The sequence below is a fragment of the Haemaphysalis longicornis genome, unplaced genomic scaffold (genome assembly GCF_048455015.1).
Source record: "Haemaphysalis longicornis isolate Haplotype H1 unplaced genomic scaffold, Haemaphysalis longicornis Haplotype H1 scaffold_9, whole genome shotgun sequence".
In the NCBI taxonomy this organism is placed as follows: Eukaryota; Metazoa; Arthropoda; class Arachnida; order Ixodida; family Ixodidae; genus Haemaphysalis; species Haemaphysalis longicornis.
The window spans coordinates 129,320,791-129,337,065 of record NW_027526460.1 but is presented as its reverse complement, the minus strand read 5'-3'; the positions used below and the strand labels follow the sequence as shown (position 1 = coordinate 129,337,065).

General features: G+C 47.2%; 1 protein-coding gene across 1 annotated transcript in view; it reads right to left on the bottom strand.

The window, feature by feature from the left end:
- Positions 1 to 15,947, bottom strand: part of LOC144153048 (solute carrier family 41 member 3-like) — a 280,541-nt gene extending 264,594 nt beyond the window's left edge. Inside the window, exon 1 of the mRNA XM_077684684.1 lies at positions 15,573 to 15,947. The gene's annotated coding sequence lies outside the window, so the exon portion shown is untranslated. The remainder of the gene's footprint in view (positions 1 to 15,572) is intronic.
- Between the last annotated feature and the right edge of the window lie 328 nt (positions 15,948 to 16,275).

The window sequence follows — 16,275 nt, the reverse complement described above, 5'->3', positions numbered from 1 at the left end:
AGAAAAAAATTACACCATCTTCCCGTAGGGGAACCCTGAGTAGCATGCGAAGCAGGCATGGGGTCGATTCAAGTGCCCATTAGTTTTCAGTTCGTCGTTTCCGTGAGGTTGGGGTACGTAGCTACCGTTATATTTACCGTTCGGTTTCCATGGTAACTACCACACTTTTCACTTACCGTAACTACAAAATGGGAAATTGCGTTGACCCCATGGCTGTTTCGCATACTACTCAGGGTTCCCCTGCGGGAAGATGGTGTAATTTTATTGGAGGGGGGGTGGGGCTGTTAGAGTGGAGAGGCATTAAAGAGAGAGAGAGAGAGAGAGAGAGAGAGAGAGAGAGAGAGAGAGAGAGAGAGAGAGAGAGAGAGAGAGAGACGTTGTACGTGGTATGAGTTTGTCTTTATTAAGGCATATCATCATCATGTTCAACGTAGGTGACATCGAGGTGTGGTTTGCGTTCCGCTTTGATTATGACCGCCTTATGGCCTGTGAAATGTAAAGTCAACGGCTGTTGTAGTGGGTGAACCGTAAAGTTACTGAATATGAGGTCGATGCACGTTCCCCGAATGGTTGTGGGCTGCTTGTAATCACGGCCCGCCGAGACTCGCCGACGCACGCCGCTGCCGACGACGATGAAACGTCGAAGGCGCATGAAGCGTGCTCGTCTCGTGCCGGCCCAGGAAGACACCGGCAACACTGTCGCTCCAGGAGCCCTTAAAGGGGAAGCGTGCTCGTCTCGTGTCGCTCCAGGAGCCATAGAAGGGACCGGGCGTCCAGCAAGCCGAGCATGCGCGGTGGGGGTGAGGACGGCGCAACAACAACGACAACGACAAGGGAGGGACATAGCCCCGACCATTAGATGCTTGGCATCTAAAAAACGCTTCTCGTGGCCGGAATCGAACGTGGGTCCCTCGCGTTACGAAGCCACGCCACCATGTATCCAATTGCACCACTACGGCCTGGCCGAGGCAGTTTGGATTTCGGACATTCTTTTCAAAACAATAACTTTAGTTACATGAATAAATATGAATACGGTTGACGTGGAAATATGAAGGCACGTTTGACTCAGGTGGCAAGGGTTGAAGCCTCGCGTTTGAACTTTGAACCATTTTTTCCGGTATGAAATGGGATTTAGTTTTTTTCTCCCTACTCTCTTTTTCACGTTTTTGTCTGTATGTGACCGAGAGTATGTTACGATAACTTCAGACCCCACATCGCGACCGTGTTTCGCAAAAACCACCTGGTCAACCACGAGTTTCAGGTCTCGCGCTTCCTTTAAACTTGTCCGTTCACACAGATAGACGTCACTACATCGATTGCTCCTATTTATACAAATTGCTTCCAGGAAGCACTTTCCGGTCAAAACACATCCTGCTGACGCTACGCATGCGCGCGACCCTGCGAAAAACGGATTCTATTTGGATCCCCAAGTTCCGTGCAAGCTGTCGTTATCCCAGTACTGTACCCGTACGTCCATAACATCCGCACGTGGCGACATTTCGTAGCCAGGGCCAATCGACCGACTGTGATTGTATCGGTTGCTCGCAGTAGGCAAATAAGAAAGAATTCAATCTAGACCTCGCTTGCCCCCTCGACATTCACAGCTGTATACAGGGTGGTTTTCACGTCTGTAAACGCTCGATCCGAAGTGCTACACTGTTTTTGAGCCTTTGGAAGACATTTTGTTAAATGCAACCCGCTATCTCGTCTGTTTTGCGTCGTCCCTGTGTAGCGCAGCCGTTGGTTCTGAACCTAACCGCGCACGAAGTAAGCCCCCAGCGAGGTTATTGATCAAAAAGGTGTTATCAGCAGCCGCGTCGTTCTGGTTGTTGGACAAACCGGACAAATACTAAGAACACCGGGTGGATCTGAAATGGTAAAAAGTAACGACTTTGAATTGTTTTGGGGTGTAAAATCGAATTTAGTAAATCGTTCGCGTTGAGGTCGTTTGATAGTTTGAATTTGTTTAAGGCACTGCGAAGCTGTTCTTCCCTCCCTCCCCATTCCTTTCCCCCATCGTGACCAGTGGTCACCCTTTTCTATTAACGGTTGCCTCTCTCTCTCTCTCTCTCTCTCTCTCTCTCTCTCTCTCTCTCTCTCTCTCTCTCTCTCTCTCTCTCTCTCTCTCTCTCTCTCTCTCTCTCTTTCTCTCTCCTTCAACAAGCCGTGCGGAAAGAAGGAAACCGAATTAATGATCACTGGCAAGACAAAGTGAGCTGGCAACTGCTGCAAACGAAAATTTCTACAAGGGTAGCTTCGGCCAGAAAGAGAATAAAATTCAAGGCGCGGCCAGTTCTATTGTGTCTGCGAAGAGAAAAAAAGACGAAATACAAGTTTGGTTCATTTCGAGGTACTGCTCCATCGTTGTAAGAAAGGTGCCGATTTTGAATCAAACACAGAACAATCAAACTGATTAACAAGGGAAATAGACGAGGTACTTACTCGATTTCCCCTTTTGTCGTCACGTGATATTGTTTGTGCGACTGGCGGCCGCCAACCAAATCAACTGCCTAGAACTGTGACTGCGCGGTCGTAATGGCGCCTCTAGTGCCGCCTTGTCATAGTAAGGGAATTCTAACTTAGAGTTGGCAGACCGATTACTCCATTTCGAGCCATTTTGTTTTTTTCGTCAGCGATTGCACTGTGAAGAAAACAACATGACATCTCTCAAAATTTGTCGTTATTTTTCGGTGAACCTGAAAACCTAAACATATCTTGAATCACAAGACGAAGGCGTATAAAAAAAACAGGATTTTATGAGAAGAGGAAAAAAGAAAAAAAGAAAATAGACCGCTACTAACACCCATCAAATCTACCCGAAACTAATCTCCGAAAAAGCCAAGCCGCGAATGCATTTAGGGTTCTACGCTTTCATATTAATCCCAAAACCTTTGACGGGAGGTAGCTGGTGGAATTTTCGTAGATTCGGATTTACCTAAAATCTTCTATTTCCCACGGTACATAAAAATGCAAAATCAGTATTCTGAGAAATGGGTCCCGTATAGCTCACCACAGAGATTCCCAGCCACCCGTTGTAATTAAGAGGGGATCCTATGTGTTAGGACACCATCAAATTAGCCAAGAAAAAATTACATCCAATTAGCCCTGCCGCAACGCATCCCCCCCTAAAGCGGTGGGATTTCTGAATAAATAAATACGGCTTCACAGGCGTGGTAAAGAGAGCTTGGGGCTAGTAACGGGTGTCCAGCCACCAGATGAGCATAGCCTGTTGTGCCAATTATCAGTGTCGACGGAGATAGTTCTTACTTCTGCGTTGGAATCAAATTCACGCTTTTCAGGGAGTTAACTTCCGCACTCGATGTGACCTTACCAACTCCCCCAAACCCGAAGACTACAAACGTCGCCTCAAGGTCGTCTCATCCTCTTTTATCTGGGCCATAACATCTCGCAGATCCAGCATATTCCACCAGGGCCGCCACCAGGGTCATGTCCAGCCAAGATAACCTTGAAACCCATACCCAAAATTATGGGTCCAGACCAGCCAAGTCACCGCGCTGACAGGGCAAACCGCTACAAAAGGGAGACATTTTCCCCAGGAACTACGGTCATTTACACAGAACGCCGCGTACAACAAAGACACCAAAATCGGAATGACAGCTTTTCATAGCGACGTCCTCTCGCTCCCGCACCATCGTCGACATCTCTGGAGCCTCAGGCTATTGTCAACCCTATAGAAACACACCAAGATCAAACAAAACTGGTAATCATCACGGAGAGCAAATCGGCAGTTCGCAATCTACGATAGAATCACATGTACCCCCACATGCGCTACACACTCGCCAGCATCACACGTAACCACCCCGAGCTTCATACTACAGTGATATGGGTCCCTGGCCACGCAGATGTAAAGGGGAATGAGAAGGCCCACGCCTTAGCCCGAGCTGCTCTCTATGATCCGGGCACCCCAATACCCTGGCCTCGCTTCTATGACCCAAAACAGCACCGCCGAGAAATGCATCAGACTCGTAGAAAGTACTTTCGGGACGTCAGAGATCAGAGAACCACCCTCTCCGTCCCGAGAAAATTCTCCCGCCCTGACGCTGTCCTCATTCGACGAGCACAAACCGGCACGCTACCATCACAACCCATACAACGCTACATAGACGGGCTTCCAGGTACACCAAAATGCTCACACTGCGACCAATACCCCAACAATAAACACACCCTCTGGACATGCCCAAACATACAAAGCAACCTGAGATGTTCCCTGCAACCAATTCCTGCCACAAAGAGCCCTACTTGCTGGGACTCCTGGGAGGCATGGGTCACACCCCCTAAGGATGTTGAAGAGCTCTATTGGACCACGCTTGTGAACCACATTAAAAACACGCCAGGACTATAGACAGCCAGTACCATAGCCAAGAGTATAGTCCCTGTAACCCAACCAAGAAGCCGAGCAGTTCTTTGGACACAGGTTTCAAAATAAAAATTATCTCCCGCTCTCTCTTGTTCAGTTTTCGCTCGCAATATGCTGGCTTACGTGACGATGGCAGAATTCGTGCCGTTTGGGTGTGGTCACGTCTCTGACCGGCCCTCCCTTTTCCTCGCATAATTGAAACCGCTGGCTTTACAAGTATTCAGAGCGAATGCACAAAGGGAATCTTTTATTCCCCGCGCATTCAACAGGAAAAAGCGGGCTTCGGCCAAGGACGCACGCTAAGGAAAATGTGCCTGCATACACTTGAGAAACTTGCAGTGACCGACGCTTTTTTTAGACGCTTTATTAAAAAAAAACTGCATGCATAATGAAGTTTTTTTTTTCGGGAAGGAGTGCAAAATCTTGCGTGTCAAACGACCCATCTTTAGGTGTAGCGCCGAATAAGCAAAAACCTAGTAAACCGGAAATATCTCGAATCACAAAATGAAAGCTCATAGGAAATGAGGAATTCGCGAGAAGAAAAAAAAAAAATAGACCGGCACGAACACCTTTCAAGTGGCCGAAATGGTCGAAACCAGTCTCCGAAAAAAGCAAAGTCGCAAATATGTGTAGGGTTCTATGCTTTCAGAGAAATCCTGAAAGCTCCGAAGAGAGTCGCAGGTGGCATTTTCCCCGATGCGGATTTGTCCTCAATCTCGTGTTTCCGGTGGTGCATGGGACACAAAAATCAGTGGATGTCTTTTGCAGTGACAACAAGGAACAGTCGATTATCCGTTGTTCTTTTTAGATGCCACGCATCTCATTCACCCGCCTTGTCCCTCCATCCGGCGTCGGCGTCATTGTTGTCGGCGTCCGCCCCTCCCCCATTCTCCTCGCCGCGCCAGCTTCGCTCTCCGCCGCTCACCCCCTCTCCTCGCCGATAGCGAGGGGCATTGGATTGGATTCGATTGGATTGGCTTGGATTGGATTGGCTTGACTTGGCTTGGATTTGGATTGGATTGGATTAAAGTGGATTGTGTTGGATTGTGTTGCGTCATAGCCGCGGCAGACGCACTGGCGCCGGCGCGTCCCCTCACCGTTATGCGCGCTATAAAACGCGGTGCCTGCGCCGCTCCGCTCCATCGTTCCAGCGCCGTTCCTCCGCCGTCCAACGCTGCAACGTGAACCCCCCTATGCGTCGCATCTACACAGGGGTTCCCGCGAGGGGAGGTGGTAGTTTTTTCTCAGGAAGTGCTAACCGCCGTGTCGGTGCGTCCGTCACCGCTGGGCAACACCTTGTGTCCGTTGCCATATGAGGTGTTTTTTCCCGAAATGAGCCAGATTCACCTAATTTGAATTTGAGAAACAAGCGGAAGTTTGTTACCGGAGGTAAATACAACGCTGTCAAAGCTATTATGTGATATATTTTAGATGTCCGCTGGGGGAAGTTTATGGTCACAAGTTATTAAAAATTATGCGGTAAATTTCAGGAATACTGAAGTGATAAGTTTAGATTTGGCTCATATTGAATTGAAACATTCAAGTCCATGCGGCGTTCTTATGAAAACTTTATTTAAATTGGCTTTAAAGAGTGTTGCGATTGAGGTGTGGCGGGAAAGGCATTAAGCATACGCAAAAGGGCTTCAAGAACAGTAAAACTATACATGGGGAGCAGGCGAGTCCTCTTGGCACCGTTAGCAGCTCTTTTCAAATTCTTCCCTAGGATAATTTTCTCAGGCACGCTTGACAGAATTCACGAAGTAAGCAAGCCTTGCCATGAATTTCCAAAACGCTTCTCAAGAAGGCCGCTCATATCTTCTTCTTCGCCCTAATAAGTGGTGCGTCTATCATAGGGAAGCGGGGGGAGCGGGGGAGAAGATTTGCCAGTGCTTGTAAGCAGCGGCTATTTAGTCAAGTACTAAAAGGGTAAATTTGGGGAAACCAGCTTTACTCTTTAGGGACTGGAGAGACTAGATTAAATCATTGTTTCCCATCTCTCAGTTGCATTTCGTTCGCCCGTTCCGTTCACCTCGTCGTTAACATCTAGGGAAAAAAAAGCTTTCGCCGATCTCTTCATTGCCGTCTGAATTGATAAGCCAGCTTCGAAAAGCAAAAAAGATTTTCTGAAAACACCCACGAGACAGTCTAAATAGTCAAGCCAAAGGAAAACTCCCATTGGGCAATCGGAATCGGCTAATTTTGACCCATGAAGCAGCAGGGTCTGGCTCATTTGCTGTACGAACTACGATCTGTGTACACGCATGTAGGGCGTTATTTCACCTATTTTCTTGCCACCCCTTTCTGAAACGATAGTTGCAGAGTTTTTACTGCCAATGCCGTTTTATCTGACTTGGTTATGGTTTCTGGATTTGGCTATTTTCGAAAAAAAAAAAAAACGCGTCATATGTTTGTTACCAGTCGGATGGCGCATAAAGTTCTTTTACCGGTTACAAACTTTAGGGATCAAACCAGGGACACCCGGAGTTTGAAATGGGAATCGCGAACACTCACGCGTGAGTCATTTCTGGTTCTTTCAGGGCAGAAAAACGTTATTTATGCCCTCAAGCAGACCCACACGAAAAAAAAAAAAAAAGGCATTGTCAACAAACAATCCAAAGTCTGAGTCACGCTCTTAAAACTTCCACCTCTGACAAGGTCGCACTACCAGTCGAGAAGTAACACATACGCGCATCAAGCAGGTGAAGCCACTTTATGAGCTCGTTTCAGGCGGCATATACGCTGCGTGCCCATGCACACTGTTCTCGAAAAAGTAGGTCCTTTGGAATGGGAAGGTTCGGCATAGAAGCCGAATATACGGCACTTTAAGCGGCGAGGGTAGCCTCCTCTAAATTACACACACAAACACTCACTTATTAAAATGCCTAACCGGTATTTTGCACCCTGCGGTCTGTTAACTAGTGGTTGCGTAATACTGAAACTTCTGGGCAATTTTTTTGCGCTGTGTAAAGAAGCGTTGTTTTTTCTGAGAAATCCAAAAACGAACAGTGAATAAATATGCAGATACTACCCGAAACGTTATTCGATCCTTCACGCAGGAAAAACACAGTAGAGTTCCATATGATTTCTTCCTTTACGAATCGTTATTGTTATTTGCTATTATTATTATTATTATTATTATTATTATTATTATTATTATTATTATTATTATTCTTATTATTATTACTATTATTAAACGAAGTTAAATCCTATGGCAATACGCGTTAAACACTCCTCAGTAGGGCAATCCTCTAAGCAGAGTAGGGCACAGTAGGGCAACGCGCCATTCAGAGCTAAAACTCAAGTAAGTGAGCACATTACTCAAACAGGGAAGTACAGACAGGGCTGTTCCAGGTTCCGCAACTGCACCCAGTGCACTAGCGGATATTCTTCTCGAGGAACCAACTTCGGACTTCGAGGTGACTCTACAGAGCTCTCGATCATGAGGCATTTCGAGATTGAGTGCAGTCCGATCAGCATGCACATTTGCGGAATTTGTAAAGGCCGTTGAAAATGGGGTAAATAGATATGTCTATTTCCCCAACAAATAAATACATAAGCTTTTTGTTGTTGACGGTTCTCTGCAAGCCACCCGTCAAACAAATGGCAATGGTACGGACAATTAAACAATGCTCCATGGTCCCACGTTAATTCCATAGCAATTGAAATTAAGCGATTGTGGCATGGTTTACACACAACTTGTCGTTGGAGGAATGCTTTGGAGCATTCCGTTAGAGCCTAGCGAGGAGGCATCAAGTAGAGAGAGAGAGAGAGAGAGAGAGAGAGAGAGAGAGAGAGAGAGAGAGAGAGAGAGAGAGAGAGAGAGAGAGGGAGAGAGACCCTTTATGGTCGGGGGGAGTATGAATGTCCTGGTGGGGAGAAGAGAAGGAGGGAAGACGGAGACGATGACGAGAAGCCACAGCTAAGAGTTATATGGTCCGTGCAACATTTGTGAAGTCCCTAATCACTTGAACTGGTAGTGATGCTTTTACGTGTTCACTGATTCAATGGTTACGCGACGAAAGAGGTACTCAAGTTTTGTTATGACGGAAGTCTGTCCAGGTGAGCACACAAGCTTGTATAGATCACTTGGTGTATTCAATTATTTCCTTCAGTGTTGAAGGGTCTATTTGTTTGAAGTAGAATATTTTTTACTGTTTTCCCCCCCATATTCCCAACGCGTTGTTCGACCCTCTTTCCGGGCTGGGTGAAATACATCTATCTGTATAGCGAAAGAGCGAACAGAGAATCGATCGACGAGGCGGAGAGATATCTACGGCGTAATGCGAGCGGGTATCTAAAACAAAAACTTGTCTACAAAGAAGAAAGGATTGCGTCTACAACTTCTTCAAGAAAACAAAAATGGTCTCGCAGTACTTTGGGAAGATAAAAGTAGAGTGATATGCGAGTGCATGCTCGCAAGGCGACTGTGGAGCTCACGCCGGAGAAAGGGGCGTAGAAGGCCCCCAAAAGAAAAAGAAATTGCGTCTATGGACTTGGTACGGATGGATGAACTAGCGAAACTGTAACGCGCTGCTGCTGTTTACCCTGTGAACATCTCATCCTACTCATCACAGTCTCTCATCATAGCTTGCGCGTTATTGGTACTTTATCATTGTTTCCATTCCCGCCCTCGGCGTCGCCGGTCGCAAGCTGCCTGCTCCTCGGGATTACTTCCGACGCGCGGCTTACTCATTTCGAAGTAACGTGGGGTTTGTGTTTACCATTGCTACATCGACGCTGCTCCGCCCGCACCACCATCACCCCCACCCGCCGTCGTCACTCGAGCTGTGTTTCACGGCGTAGCTGGTTGCCTCCTCCGACGCGCCTTTACCACTAACCAGTGTTGGCAGATGCGAGAGTGTATACCTAAGTCATCTATAAGCTCAGACAATCTGAACATTCAAAACAGCGCAAAAACACGAGAACTACTAGTGAAGGAAGCACACACAAGCGCTGAACAAACGACTGAGCTTATTTATTGCGTCTTGCAAATAAATACGTTAGTCACACACAAAACAGAACAAAAAAACAGAGGAATTACACAAATATAAGATAAACGCAATCCCATCGTGTCGTTTCTACACTCACAGATCACCCTTTCAAGTACTTAATCTCTTTTACTGTTAAAGCCACCGACGGCTTACTGACGCACTTGTCATCCCTTACAGCAATCTCAACCGCTTCGTATATCTCCCGCGTGCCGGCATTTTTGTACTTCTTCATGATGCCGCCTTCTTCTAGACGAGGCAAGCAACAGCACGATTCGCAATGGACCGCGAGGTTACTTCCCGTGCGCGTCTTCAGTGTATTTACGCGTTCACGCAGCCAATCATTCACGCATCTTCCGGTTTGCCTAATATAGGGGCGACCGCAACGAAGTGGAATGCCTGCAAAACCGTGCACGTATACCAAGCATCACGCCACGCGCTTTAGGGAGTGCACCGAGGAAGTTGTGTATACGACATTCCACTTCGTTGCGGTCGCTCGTATATTGGGCAAACCGGAAGATGCGTGAATGATCGGTTGTGTGAACACGGCAATAAGGGCTATCGGTGTTGTTTTAAAGCGAAGCTTGCTGTGTCTCCCTGATGCCGACCGTCCACACCTAAACCCACTGCAGGAAAGCCAACTTTCTCTGGCGAAGATGGCCGTCGGTGCAGTGAAAACGATGGACACGCGAACCTTTCTCTGGTCGAAAGCCAGTGACTTAAAAGTCCTAAGTCAAAGTCCGAAATCCAAACCGTTAGGCCCAGAATGTATTGCAGGAAAGTCAACTTACACACTAGTTTTCCAAAAAGGCACATCAAGCTCTTCAAAAGAAAAAAAAAACCCTTCCTGCAGTTTGGGTTGAACCTCGGTTCCTCACGTTACGGAGCCAACGTCTACCCGATTGTGCCATTCTTTTGTCGTTTTGTTTTTACTACCTGTATCTTACATCGCACTAAACACCACACAACCAAACAACAATTACATATTAAAGATCCTAGTGTGTCCCCAACACAACTAATGAATATTTACAAAAAAAAGATCTCAGTATCCCACCGACACAACTGGACATTATTCACAGATTAAAGATCTTAGTGTGCCACGAACGCAACTGAACAATATTTACAGATTAAAGATCTTAGTGTGCCACCAACGCAACTAAACAATATTTACTGATGAAACGTGTAATGTGCAACCAGAAAATCAGTGGACCGGCTTTGACAGTGAAATTCTTTAAGCATGATCAGGGGTTCAACCCTTGGGAGCCGCTCAGGAACGTGGTCTTTTGCTGTCTGCACTACAACAAACTTAGATACGCTCTCTCGGAAGCTGCCACGGTCGAAGCAGTTTGGATTTTGGACTGACTTGGACTGACTCCGGTTTTATGGGAGAACACTTCGCGTTTTAACCTCCTGCCTCTTAAGAAAGGGGCTGTGATTATCTTTAGCTGATACACCGCCGGCAAACAGTATTGAAAGGCATGCTGCGATTTTCATTCCTGTCACGCAATGACTCCGCTTGTGCGAGTGAAAGAAAGTTCTGTTATACATCTATTTCACTGTCTTTTTCGGGCTACCGAAGTTTTTAACAGGCTTCCGTTCTCTCGGACATTGTGAACTACAGTTCGTCGTAGTTTCGAAGGTTCGCTCACCTACCATACCATGCCACACCACAGAAGCATTTACTGCGAAAGCGCATTGTACTTCTAAAGGAATCCGAACCTATGCTTAATCCAGACGTTTATTCTGCAATATGAAATATTCGATGGTTCGTCAGACAGCGATTGATTTTCCCGCGGGTTTGAATTACAGTGCCCGTAGATTTGATCTTCGGGCTATAACACGTGGAATATCATTGCTCTGACTATCACTTATCATTATTAAAGACGGTAGTATTTCTTGGGCTACTTCAAAGCAGAAATTTTGGTCTGTCTGTCTGTCTGTCTGTGTGTCTGTGGCTCCATTCAGCCAGCTGGCCAAAGTGAAACATTATCTGCGCAATAGTCTTATATACCCACAGCCAAATCTAAACATCTAAGTCCGGCGTCAGTGTTCATACTTGTCAAGATTGTAGAACAAGAACAAGACATTACGCAAATATAAGGCAGAAAATAAATGCATGAGTGATATTTGCGGTATTCCTTATTATTAAATTCATGAATGGTTGGTTTGTGCGATAGCAAATGAAATACTACATAAACTGCAGAAAACCGCCGCCTGCTGTTGCCCACGCTACCTGGCGGCATTTTAAAAAATCAAACGGTGACAGCAATGAAAGGTTCCACTAGATTGTGTACAAGTTCCGCTATGAACACTAGTGGTAAAGGCATCGGTAAAGGGCAACGTGGTTCTACAAACGTTGTAGTAGGGTGCCTCGATTCACGCGCATCTCCGCCGTACAGCAGCGCTGGCATCGAGGCACCCGATTTGGAACAGTGGAACGCGGTAAATTTAAATTTACTTGAGCAAAACTCTAGCGTGTTATCTTGGGAGGAACGAGACGGGAGAGGAACAGCATGACAAGTGAGCGGGAAAGAAAAAGGAGGCCTTTACTTGGCAGGGGCGCCAGTCGACTATCGTCCTTCGTCGACATTTGCGACGAAAAGAGCAGATACGCAGCCATTTTTATCACCCTGTATGCGTGAGGGGTGTCCCCCGCCTTTATATTTTACCCATATATAGTGAAGCATAAGACCATGGGTTTTCTGTGATGAACTTTCTTCCGCGGGTAAGTCCTCATCCGCCACTTCCATAGTCAGCCCTTCTACATTAGCGCTGTGACCAACTACCCGAATATTTTCTTCTCTTACATTCAGCAACGCCCTCGTTCGGGAGTAATGTTCGGTCACCTTGTGCCGTATCGTTGACTTCGCAACCAAATGCCGCGCCAAAGTGCACAAGTGACGGGAGCGGCTTGGGGTGCAGCTGCTAATACTGTGTTCGGATGTTAGGTCGCGAGAGCCCCATAAGCCAGACAGGGGAGCGAAGCTCCCTTCGATAGTTAGCCAAAAGGGTGGAAAATAAATTGTAGTGCGACAGAAACAGTTGTTTACACGCTTTGATTCCCCATTGAAATTCGTGTGTTCACTCCAGACCGGTCTTTACTATACTTATCACTGAGCTTAGATATCGTTAGGCGAGGTACAACTAGGGGGGGGGGGGGGGGCAATTCTGGAAAACAAAGCGTAGAGATCCCTAAACAGTAAGAAATTAGTTGCTCGCATGATTGCTGGGCGACCGCACGTGCTAGTAGATAGCAATATATCGATACCTTTCTCGTTTCGTTTTCGTTGGGGTAAATCCTTTAGCAGTTATTCCGCATTTGTTGCCGGTGCAACAAGCATAACGATGCAACGCGTCTTACCGCCGTGCGCATAAAGCCCTAAACCGTGCGTATATTTACCACTTGTCGGCGTAGACGATGCCATGCGCGTCTTTTTTTTTGAGGTAAGGTATGTCAGTGAAAAATTGAAACACGTATTAAACGGACCAGCTGAAGTTTCTCAGCGAAAGGAACGGGTAAGAAAGTTTACTGCGCAGATTGGAGAATGCGACAGTGCTGTGTTGCGACCGGCGGTACACGGTTTCAAAGCCCGTGTTAATCGCCTCCGCAGCCATAGACGTCCGCTGAACTTGGCGAGGGGGAGGGGCGGTATTCCCTAGGACCCTACCCGCCTCACGGATCTGTGGTCGGTGTCGTAAAAAAACCTTAGTTTCACTGTAAAACTCAATGAGGAGGCTTATATTATTTATTTATATCTTGCCTTGCAAGTTAAGGTAATAGAGATTTACTCTTAGTTTCGTGACACCTTCCTCTAAGCAGCACCAGCACCAGCACTCCCCCCCCCCCCCCCCCCATCTCTAGTAGAATCTTCTGCTGATCACCAGGCACGGTACTAGTATCCAACGGTCGTCTGACATACATACGTTAGGCTATTACGTGCCATTTATTCAAAGCAAACTGCCCCAAACCAATGTCCTCACTGACGCGACTAATACTGATGAATATAACACCACAATGGCCAGCCAGAACACCCGATTCCTCCATCAGGTTACCACTCCACCCCATTAGCAAAGGAAGGTGTCGCTGGTCAACTCGCACCTGGACGACCAGCGTGTGCGGACCACCGGAACTCTGGCCACGGCGCGAAAATTTGGTTCACGTGACCGATGACATCTCCACTTCAGAAGAAGCAATCGACAAAGGTTTGCCTTGTTTCTATAAAAGGTCTCGGTCATCCTGATTGTCGAGTTGGAAGTTTTCAGATATGGTAGCGCTATTCAGAAATACAAAAAAGGAAAGGGGTGGTTTTTATTACCGTTTGTTCGTATTATGATATATGGGAACTCAAGTATCGAAAACTGGCGAGTTCAAATGTTAACACGTGGTACCTTTGACACTTGAGAATTTCCCGCTTCGATTAGCACGTTTTCACCTTAAAGCGGCGGCCGCTCCATTATAAACTCCTCGTATGGCAGAGCTCTAACGGCGGAATGGAGTTCTGATCGTTCGATAACAAATTTCATTCCGCGACGGAAATTTCTTAAAGAGATGAATGTCAGAGCAGCGGCTGACGACGCGCGCACAATACAGGGGGACACACGTGCCGTCCATCGATCTTGCGTGAAGTCCCATTTCGCTTGTTGGGCAGCGTTGCTGGCTACCAACCCGCGGCACAGATGACACACTATGGACGGACCTAAACCGAGTCCCTACGCCCCGTTTCACAAATTTGATGCTTGTGAAGATGCCCTCCTCGTCCCCAAACTCTTCAGTGTGAGTTCAATTTGCGCGGATCGATTTTATTCTGCAGTTGCGCCGCTGAATCAAGCCATCTATGTGCACTACGAACAAGACCGCAATCACTCCTTTTGCCAGACGCCGAGGTCAGCCCGTATTCAAGGATTCTTCCCACCGCGAGTTTAAAAAACGGGCTAGACGACCTCAACATTTTATATTCCTCTGCGCCTGGCATACGACAATGAGAAGCAAATATATGAAATGCGATTTTCAGGCCACGAAAGACAGCAGGTCGTTCCAAGTTTTGTGCGAAGCGTGCAACGCCCTTGCGTCGTATACAACAAAAAGAATTAAAAAAAAAAAAACGCGAACACAGGTGGAGCTGTTCCGCAACATGTCGTATACTGCCAACGAGACCTCGTACGTTGAACGTTTGAGGCTATTCACTGTCGCTTCCGGTGAACTCTTCACAGTAGTGCTTTGAAAATACCTTTGAAAGAGGACGTCTACGAAATGCTCTCGGAACCAAACTGTGCACCATCCAATTTTGCGGCCAAGTTTCTAGGCCAATGGGGCCGACGATGGCTCTACAAAAGCAATTACCGCTGCCCTTTCCCTTCTTCCCCCTCGGACAACTAGAAGTTTCGAATTAGGCGAAAGACAAGAAATACAGGACGCGCCGCTGACTACCAACCGAATTTTTACTGAAGCAAACACAGATATACTCATCAAAGGAGTTTCTGCGCAGCCCACTATGATAATTCTGTCAATGACCTCCCGGCCCATTTTGATGCGTAATTGTGTTTTTACATGAAAAATTCTGTTGTTAGTCAGCGGCGTGCCATGTATACCTTATAGTTTGTCTTAATTTGGGTTCAAGCTGATTCCCATCCCAACATGTAACTAACTGGAACAGATGTGAGCTATTCTTTCCCCTCCCTCAGCCCGATTACGTACGTTCAACAAATTTTCCTGAAAACGGAAACAGACTGGAAATAGGAACAACCGAAGGGGCGGTCCTTCACACCGTATAGCTTTGTAGTGTACGTAATCATATTTTTACGGCATATTGATTATAATTCCACGTATGTCATTGTTTTTATCATTATTTTGCAGGTATATCCAGGTGGTTGTTCACAGATGTGTACCTTGTCCTGGTTTTGTACACCCCGTTATGGTCTTTGCGTTTATTCTAAACTGAGCACACTAGACACTGATGCGCACGCATCAAGTGGTTTCTTTTTACTTTTGTTCCGTCGAGCCAACATGCATAATCTCCTTACAAACAATGATGCGAAAATTAGTCTTGATCGCTAGTTAGCAGTACCGAAATATAGTCAGCATAAATCGCAGCGCATTCACAATTTTTCGCGCATGGAAAACCATCCCCGGTCGTTATAAATGTGATCGTAACGGAAGGAGCCGAAAATGAGTATTTTTGTTTTTTCACCGACATATTTCTGCTCACCTTCTCTGTCGCGGGGTGCGTGCCTGCGTCGTGGCCGATAGTGGACGCTGATTCCTATATAGCTCGCGGGGATGACGCAGGATCTGAGAAACCGCAGATCAAGCGAGAATTCTCCCAAAATCCCGTCAAGCCGTTCAAAAGGCAGCCGACAGGAGGCGGACACGGCAAGTCGTCAACGGCACCGCAACAGATCACTTCACAAAGCACACGCACACACTCACAAGCACGCACTAGCGTGGCCGACGCACGTGGGAAGAATACTGCCTGCTATTTGCGGACGACGCCACCACTCCGGAGCGACGCGTTCTTCGCAGCAGAAACGACCCGCACAGCCACTTTCGTCGTCTGGTCGCGCCCGCTGCCAGACGGATCGTCTGCTACGATCGTCTGCTACGAGCGCGCTTGCAGCGGCCGGCCTCGGCAGCCCAGGCCTCCTCCACCGCCTCTCCCTTGGTCTTTGTTGTTTCTGTCCCGCGTTTTAGTTTTCACCACTGCCGTCGTTCATTCATTCTCCTCATCTTCGCACTCGTTACGAGAGACACCGGCTCAGCATCCACGGACGATGAAATTTCTGCTCGGTCGAAGGCTGCGCGGCGCATGCTCCCGGTTCATGCCGCCAGGGAGGAAGGAGCCAAGTTCACCCCGCGACAAAGGCCACGTATTCGATGCCTTTGCCAGTTCGTTCGGTTTCTTCTTTCTGTTT